The sequence below is a fragment of the Triticum dicoccoides genome, chromosome 2A (assembly GCF_002162155.2).
Source record: "Triticum dicoccoides isolate Atlit2015 ecotype Zavitan chromosome 2A, WEW_v2.0, whole genome shotgun sequence".
Lineage (NCBI taxonomy): Eukaryota > Viridiplantae > Streptophyta > Magnoliopsida > Poales > Poaceae > Triticum > Triticum dicoccoides.
The window spans coordinates 728295888-728303557 of record NC_041382.1 but is presented as its reverse complement, the minus strand read 5'-3'; the positions used below and the strand labels follow the sequence as shown (position 1 = coordinate 728303557).

The following is a 7670-nucleotide window of genomic DNA, read 5'->3' as shown; positions in this document are numbered from 1 at the left end:
GTGGGGGAGTTGGAGGAGGGGAGTGGGTGCAGCAGCTCGCCTCCGCACCCAGGGCGGACGAGATGCGGGGGGTGGGAGGGGGGAGGGGCGGAGGAGGAGGGGACACAGTGGGAGGAGGAGGAGGGGGCGACGATGGGAGGAGAAGGAGGAGGGGCGACGAGGACGAGGAAGGAGAAGGAGGAGGGGCGACGAGGAGGGGGAGGCGAGTGGGACGGGAGGCGGCGGCTAGGGCTTCTGCACGGGCGGGCTGCTTTTTATAACCAAAGGTGAAAAGACTAAAATGCCCCTGGCGGTGCACAGAATTTACAGGCGGTGGCACGAGTACTGTCCATGGCGAATTAAAGGCGACGTGGCCACCTTCATCCTGCCTATGACTTCTTGAGGGTTTATATATGTTCAATGATGGAACAAGTGGGGCAAACTCAGCAATCGTACATGAAATAACAGCTTGTAGTTCCGGTTTTGCTTTCTGCAAGTTTATTTTTGAACGTAGAAACTTTAATTTTGAGGCTCATAATCTCGCAAAGTATGCATGTAATCTAGGCACAGACCCGGTCCTGAGATTCCGGGGGCCGGGGCAAGATAACAAAAAGGGGGCCCTAAAGCTATATAAATATATGTGTTTTTGTTCCAATCTCAAATTTTACACTATAATTTATGCTTCCTTGTTACCTCAACTATTCAAAAAAAAAGACACATAAAAGTTGGTCGCTCTTTTCAATTGATACTTATATTTTTTTACTCTTTTCAATCGATACTTATATTTTTTATTAGGTGAATTAGTTAAACTTCTGTGCCAACATAAATTTTTATCATCTTATAATATTTCGCCAGGTTGTTCTTCAACAGTGACTAAAGCTAATTCGTCGAAATCCCTAGCAGCACATTCTTTGTTTCTGGGGAAGCAGTAGAACATTTTTGTAGGACTCAATCAACTCATATGCATGTTCTTTTTTTCTCTCTCTCTTTCTTTGTCAAATGGATACTTTGGAACTAAATTAATAGCATTCTTGCTAAGTAGCACACACATGCGATACAAGAAATGAAGAACACTGCTAATTAAATAAAAAAATGCCAAGAAAGAGGCATGGAATAAGGTACCTTGATGGCTAGAAAATAGAAATTGCAAGCTTTTGCTGCTGCTTACGAGTCACAGACAGAAATCCCAGTTTCCCTTGTCTATTCCCAAACAATACGGGGATTAAAACTTCATGAACTCAACAATCATACAAGACTATATAAAAAGAAGAGGACGTTGATGGAATCTTGAAAATCGCATTACCTTCCTCCACTAATCGCGTCCGGCAGCCGAAAATCACAATTAGACCATGCGGGTGACATGGCGTTGAACTTTGCATTGGCATGGCCGATTGGTTGCCAATTTTAGAAGAGAAGAAATAGAAAGACGAGAACACCACTCGCGTGAGGCAAGGCCAGAATTAATATTAATCACTCTGTTACAGTTCTTTCCATTTTTGATTGAGAATTAATTAGTCAATCTGTTACATGGGAAAGAATTCTTTCCTAAACAACAAACACGTAAAAATGAGGTGATCTGTTACATGCAAATAATTCTTTATACCTTTTTTAGAATTAGGCGATCTGTCAACACGGGAAAGAATTATTTCCAAAAAATTACAACTCTTTCCTAAATATCACACACATAAGATAACCAAGCCATCGGGGGCCCGGGGCGGCCGCCCCCCCTGCCCCCCGCCCCCTCAGGGCCGGCCCTGTCTAGGCATAGGTAGACACTAGCAAACATGCCCGTGCGTTGCAACGGGAGTCCAATAAGCATGGCTCAAGTCCATCCCATTTGTGTCACCACTTACATGCTTTCTAGATGGGCATATTGGCACAACGTCCATGCTTCGCAACACCAATTGCTATGAAAAGTGAGACATTTATCATCAATGATGAAGCCTTATTGTAAGTGATGCATTTATCATGAACAATTCCATTTTAATCATTTAGTTGGTGCAAACCCACATATTCTACTGCAGGTCATGGGATGTGATCATGGGAGGGGAAGGACGGCGTGTGGTATCCAGTGGCTGTTGTGGTCATTGCTCATGGCACCATCAAGAAAAGAGCGCTAAGACACGAACTGGGATCTAGTGCTTGCCATGCCAAGTCACGTTGTAACATGTGCCCGGACATTAATTGTCATTCTTCGAAAAGAGAGCTGCTATACGTACATAGAAATCCGTGCGATTTTTTGTATGACCAGACTCATCTGGTGGTGTGGGTCCAAATCTCGGGAAACGTGCATGTGTCTTGTCGTACGAAATCGTATGAAAAATCATCGTATGCAAGGCAGTTTCAATTCGAAAACAACCCAAGGGTACAGACGTCTAAGGCATCCAGCGCATCTGAACAAAAACCATGATTTAGACTTGCCGTTTTCAGCCATTAGAAAGACAAACATCAGTTTTTTAGCCAGTTAAAAATACAAACAACAGCCACTGAAAAAGAACACTTACTGAATAAAACAACATTGCAGAAAAGCTATCATGTATACTTGCATTGCATAGACATGAGCAGAAACAAAGCTAGAGTTTATGCAAGGAATGAACCGAACAATTGATGAGAAGCAGCAAATAATATTGCCATCCTTCCACAGTATAGTTTTCTTCAGATTTCTGAAGAGACAACGAGCCAAACTAAAAATTGAAAGCATTTGTACACCAGAGAAAGACAATGAGCCAAACTAAAAATTTAGAGCTGCCAAAGAAAATGATTAAAATAAAGACAAGCAGTCAAGCAGTACATTTAGAGCAATTTGTACAGTTGATCTAGTGTACGAGTAAGAGCATCTTCAGCCAAACTTAAAATTCAGAAAATGTTGCAGCCTGAATATGAAGATCAGTGGACTCACGCTTGAGCCTGGTGCAAGCTCCGAGGAGTTTCAAGTAGAATCAGTGAATCACCTGGTGTGGTGGCGGCTTCTCTCCCCCTCCTATGCAGGGATGCCGCAGCCCCTCATAGCTCACCTCTATGGCGGCACAATCTAGCCCCTCCTCGCTCTCCTCGACGATGGCGCCGGGTTGCCTGGCTTCCAGCGAACGGGCATAGCTTTCCTCCCTCTCTCCTGCTTGGTGGTTACCCTTCTTCTCCGCGACGACGACTAAAACCCTCCATCCTCTTGTCAGCGGCGCAACATGGAAGAGCACAATAACGAATAACGGCTGTTTGTAGATGTTTCATGTAAGAACAGACAATCTGTTTCTGATAATAGAAATCAGAAGCTAGGTAAAAAGGATTTATCAAAAGTTATTGTGTGATCATCTGTTCCTGACGGAATTGCTTCAAAATATAAATACCTAGTATGGACCCATAATTTCTAATGTTAGTATAGTACATAGTCATGGAAAACATTACTTCATGTGTAATCATCTGTTCCTAAAAGAACAGCTTCAAAATAGAAATAGGTGGCATGGACCCATAATTATAATGTTAGTATAGTACACGGTCCTGGATACTGTTTCTTTCTCATCCGCTGTCTTCACAAAAAACAGATTAAGGATAATTTATAGAGATCGGAGATCAATAAGTAGTCAAATATGTGGTTTAATTTCTCAATAAATAACTTAGGGTTCACAGGCTACTTCTCCATGCATTGGTCTTGGGATTTCAATGGTCAACAGATACAAACAACATGCTTTTGTTGCACATTCGGATAAAAGTTGCATTCCTATGCATCCGAATTGAGGAGACTATAATTGCTGATGGTTGGGAACTTGGGAGTGTGTTCAAGGAACATTCTGGAAAATAAATTGCAATGTTGTACCTGGTAGTAATCATGATCTCACAACGCATGCTTTGGTGAAGGAAAGACGGACAAAGTACATCGATCTGCAGTCTGTGTCTAAAACATGATGTTCTTGCTATACTAAATTAGCTTCTTACAAAATTACATGTTGATATGGGTGGAAGAGGGACAGGCACATACCTCACAGTTCTCGATCAACAATTGTAAGCATAGTTATCGTCCATCTAGTACTGCAGGTTCCCGATCTAGAGTTCAATCCACACACCACCTACATCTTTCACCTGGATCCGCTCTATAATTGAGGGACTCACAATTATAATTGTATCCCAGACTAACTTTTTCATTCACGCCTCTGCAACGCCACCACCCTTTCTTATGCAACTTGCTACTGACAGAGATGACCAGATCAATGGCGCAGATCTGTAGTAAAATTGCTGCTCGATTCTTCCAATTGCCTCATCAATTTTCTATTAATTAAATGAAATGACAAAGCAATCACACCATCTATTCATAGAAAGTAACCCAACTTAGATCAAATCCGCACTTGTCCCTCCTCGGTCCTTGATTTGTACCTCTTGCGGTAACAACTCTATTTCAGTCAAACAAATGGCCCTTGCTGCACCAAATCCTGCATATATATGTGATGTCAGTGGCAAATTCTGCAGCTGCACATGTATAGGTTAAAAACACAAAAAAAATAAGAAGAGGCTGTGCTGACTTAAACACCAGCATAAAATCCTTATATCATAATTTCGAAGACAGGAAATTAACCTCAACCTCAAGCATGTGAGGTCTTCTTAGCAAAATAAAATTTAACCAGTGTTTGCAAAAAGTGTAGTGAAAACTTAAACTGCTGAAATTAATTTCGTCGTATAGCTAGAACCCTCAATCACTTTTTTGCTTGAGGGCTGAAAATCACATCCCCTCAATTTCAAACGAAATTTAGGACCAGATTATCAATACAGGAAAGATTTGTAAATTACCAAGGGAAGAAACATGAAGTAAACCTATAGTTTGACCAGCTAGTGCTCAATTTCATGAACGAAAAGCATTAAATATTGGTACAAGCATCCAAGTGCACAAGAAAATACCTTACGGTAGAAGATTCATGCTAGAATAGGCCGGTGTTGAAGCAGTGCAGGACGGAATTCGTGGTTGCCCCGACCCTCCTCCCTAACCTGCAGCAGCGGCAATGCTCCTCGCCAACGGAGCTTCAGGTCATTATGATGTCTTGTGGTGTCTGTTGGTCTACAGGAAGCTCCGCCACTGAAGCCAGCTGCTTGATAGCATTTCAGTACCAAGGAAACAAACAGCCACATACTGATATCCTCCTCCATTTTGATCATCTCGACCATGCTAGAAGGGGTTTGTGTGGTTCGAAAGGAAGCAACCATCAATCCATCCTATGCCGCGCCACGACCAGACAAGCTTTCCTTCCTGGCATGTGTTCACCTTCAGAAGAGCACAGAACCCGGAACCAGCCGCATCAAATCACCTGCAAATAAACAGAATAAATAGCTTAGTCATCTACACGGAGGCGCATCGAGGAGTAAGGGTGGGCAAAGACAGATCAGCCAGAGATGAAAAGGTTTCACAATGTGGCATTCAAAGAAGATGGTGGATTCACTCTTTTTTGGTACCATCCTTCTAGGCAAAACCATATATTGTTACGACAGAGAAGATGCCGATTGGAATTGAATAAATAAGAATAAATTGTGCATCAGGATTGATATAGTGTCCACGTGAACTTACCTGAAGTTCAGAGATCAAGTTGCTAATTCATCACCGCCGATTCATGGATTCACCAATGAGCTGCTAATTCACCGCAGCAACTCACATTTAAGGATCAAAGAATGAAAGGACTAAAGCGACAGTAACAAGTACTCCATACAGGAGTAGAACGCAGATCACTGAGATATGTACGAATTTTCACAAAGATCTACCAATTCCATACAGGAATCGCTCACGACAGATCAAAAACTAAATAGAACCTCCTCAACTCACCATGCGGGAGCTAAAAAAACTATTATCCTCGACACCACAAGACATTTAACTTCGCTCGTCAAACCGAATCGAGCAGGGGGAGGCCGGTGGACGGGCGGATCAGTGCGGGAGGCTTGGTGGTGGCCGGATCGGGGGCACGGCGGAGCGGAGGATGCGGATCCGGGCAGGGGCGGCTGGATCCCGCCAGAGTCGTGGCCGGAGGCAGGCGACGCGGGTGCCGGCGAAGCTCGGGGCGGCCATGGCGGCGCTGCAATGAGAGGGAGAGAGAGATGGTGAGAGGGAGGAAGGAATGAGAGGGATGAGGAGAAGGCAGGTGCAGCGACGTGACCTGGTCGCGGCGGCGGTGATCTCCGGTGAGGCCGGCAGATGCGGCGAGGCGGCGGAGGAAGGCGGGGTCGGGGCGAGCGCCTGGCGTGGCGCCGAGCTTCCTGGTTCGGGCGCACCCGTTTTTGCACCATAAAAGGATCGCGGGCCGAATACAAAAAATACAGGGTTCTTTATGTAAAAACGAAACGTTTTCTCTGATGGTCACTTAAAATAGGACTGCGGGTCAAATACTAAAACATACGGGGGCTTCTCTGCAAAAACTCCGCAACGGTGAACCCGAAGACTCAATCCGTGCTTTATATATTTATATATTATAATATAATTATTATATAGCAAAAATGTCCGTGCATTGCAACGGAAGAAGAAAAAAACCATACTTCCTAAACCCAATAGCTCAAGACCCTTCCCTCTCCTCCTCCTTCCATGACCAACTGCCAGACATGTCCTCCTCCTCCCACGACCGACTGCCAGAGATGGTGACATTAGTAAACTCTTTGAAATCTTCCACACTACCACATGAGAAACAACATGAAAAGATGTGTTGTGCAAAAACATAACAACAAAAGGAATTTATAAGTGTACTGTAGGTGTGTGCAATTTAAATCACAGAAATATCTACCTGGTCGCAAGTATCTCTTCACGTATTTGTTGGCGTTGCTCAGTGATGCGGTGATGCCCCAAAAATATCACACTATAATAAAAATAGTAAAGTCTTAGGCTGCGTTCGGAAGTGCTCCGGCTCCACGCTTCTCCGGAAGCGGGCGAGGAGCTGGCCGAACGCCGCAGCTTCTAGAAGCCTGCTCCCGGAATCCGCTCGGCCCGTAGTGCAAAAAACAGAAGCTACGATCGCCCAGCTCCTGAAAAACGAGAAGTGGGAGTTGCTGGATATTACATGGAATGCCCTCCTGAAGTGCCTTCTTGAAGCACTTTCCTCTTGCTACAGGGCGCGGCGAACCATTTTTCTCGCTACAGGGGCGGCAAAGCGTTTTCTACAGCCGAACGATCGCTGGCTCCCGCGAGAAGCTAGCTAGCGCTGGCTCGTGGAGAAGCTGGCTCATTTGGGAAGCCAGAGCACTTCCGGACGGGCCCTTAGTATAGCATTCTTGCTTCACTACGGAGGCAACAAAGATTTTCATGAACCAGTGTGGGCTAGGTTTAGGGACTGGGTAGCATAGCACTATTTGTGTCCAATGATATAAGAAGCATTTTTTGCGGGGTAATGATATTAGAAGCATTTTTTGCGGGGCAATGATATTAGGAGCATTGTACAAAGATCCTCCATTGTTGGCTAATAGAACAAAGTAAAGTGTGGAGTTTGTATTGCACACAGCAGGGAGTACGACTGCTTGTGCTTTGGTGATCAACATTATTTTTATTAGAAGGATTGTAAGAGTTTGTGACGGGCGCTAGCTGGTCGAGCAGAAAATTAAGAGCAAACTTTTGTTTTGTTCTCAGAAAAATATTGTACATGACCAACATAGAATGAATCCTGTTTATTGTGATTTAGACATAGTATTTTTTTTGTGCATGTTAAACAATTCCAACATAATTTGATTTTGAGTTATAA

General features: G+C 44.0%; 1 long non-coding RNA gene and 1 other non-coding gene across 7 annotated transcripts; both read right to left on the bottom strand.

The window, feature by feature from the left end:
• Positions 1-2581: 2581 nt before the first annotated feature.
• Positions 2582-6230, bottom strand: LOC119356703. Of its 6 annotated transcripts, none has more exons than XR_005172017.1 (4): positions 5525-6225; positions 4864-5267; positions 3953-4400; positions 2582-3862 (listed from the first exon to the last, which is right to left on the bottom strand). It is a non-coding gene; the product is annotated as an uncharacterized LOC119356703 (long non-coding RNA). The 6 variants fall into 6 exon arrangements; XR_005172013.1 differs by having other exon boundaries at positions 3798-4400; positions 5525-6023; positions 6105-6230; XR_005172016.1 differs by having other exon boundaries at positions 3798-4400; positions 5525-5587; positions 5777-6228.
• On the bottom strand, positions 5489-5553 carry LOC119359974. Its single transcript, XR_005172755.1, has one exon. It is a non-coding gene; the product is annotated as a small nucleolar RNA snoR101 (small nucleolar RNA).
• Positions 6231-7670: the final 1440 nt, after the last annotated feature.